This window comes from Arachis duranensis, chromosome 2 (genome assembly GCF_000817695.3).
Source record: "Arachis duranensis cultivar V14167 chromosome 2, aradu.V14167.gnm2.J7QH, whole genome shotgun sequence".
Lineage (NCBI taxonomy): Eukaryota > Viridiplantae > Streptophyta > Magnoliopsida > Fabales > Fabaceae > Arachis > Arachis duranensis.
In genome coordinates this window covers 15,866,467-15,867,538 of record NC_029773.3, presented here as the reverse complement: position 1 = coordinate 15,867,538, position 1,072 = coordinate 15,866,467, and positions in this window count along the sequence as shown.

The following is a 1,072-nucleotide window of genomic DNA, read 5'->3' as shown; positions in this document are numbered from 1 at the left end:
AAGAAAGAAAGTTAGCTCTCCCATTAAACTTATTTCAAACTCACTAGTCATGAGTTTTCTAAACTCTTCACACAAGGACTCATTGGCTGATCCAAACACAATATCATCCACATAAACTTGAACTAGGAGTATATCATCATTAGATGCTTTAATGAATAAAGTTGTGTCTGTGGTACCCCTTTGAAATTAATTTTCCAATAAGAAGGCACTAAGCCTTTCATACCAAGCTCTTGGAGCTTGTCTAAGACCATAAAGGGCCTTAGTTAGTTTGAAAACATGATTTGGAAAATCTTTATGTTCAAAACCGGGGGGGTTAAGCCACATACACTTCTCTATCAATAAAGCCATTAAGGAAAGCACATTTAACATCCATTTGAAACATTTTGAAACCTTTATGGGCAGCATAGGCAAGAAGTAACCTAATTGCTTCCATTCTAGCTACCGGAGCAAAAGACTCATCAAAATCAATTCCCTCTTCTTGATCGTAACCTTGGGCCATGATGAGTGGATAATTTGTACGCTTTTTGGCATTGTTTTTAGCATGTTTTTAGTATGATCTAGTTAGTTTTTAGTATATTTTTATTAGTTTTTAGTTAAAATTCACTTTTCTGGAATTTACTATGATTTTGTGTATTTTTCTGTGATTTCAGGTATTTTCTGGCTGAAATTGAGGGACCTGAGCAAAAATCTGATTCAGAGACTGAAAAGGACTGCAGATGCTGTTGGATTCTGACCTCCCTTCACTCGAAGTGAATTTTCTAGAGCTACAGAAGCCCAATTGGCGCGCTCTCAACGGAATTGGAAAGTAGACATCTTGGGCTTTCCAGAAATATATGATAGTCCATACTTTGCCCAAGAATTGATGGCCCAAACCGGCGTTCAAAGTCACCTTCTGAAATTCTAGCGTTAAACGCCGGAACTGGCACAAGAATGGGAGTTAAACGCCCAAACTGGCACCAAAGCTGGCGTTTAACTCCAAGAGGAGTCTCTACATGAAAAATGCTTCATTGCTCAGCCCAAGCACACACCAAGTGGGCCCGGAAGTGGATTTTTATGTCATTTACTCATCTCT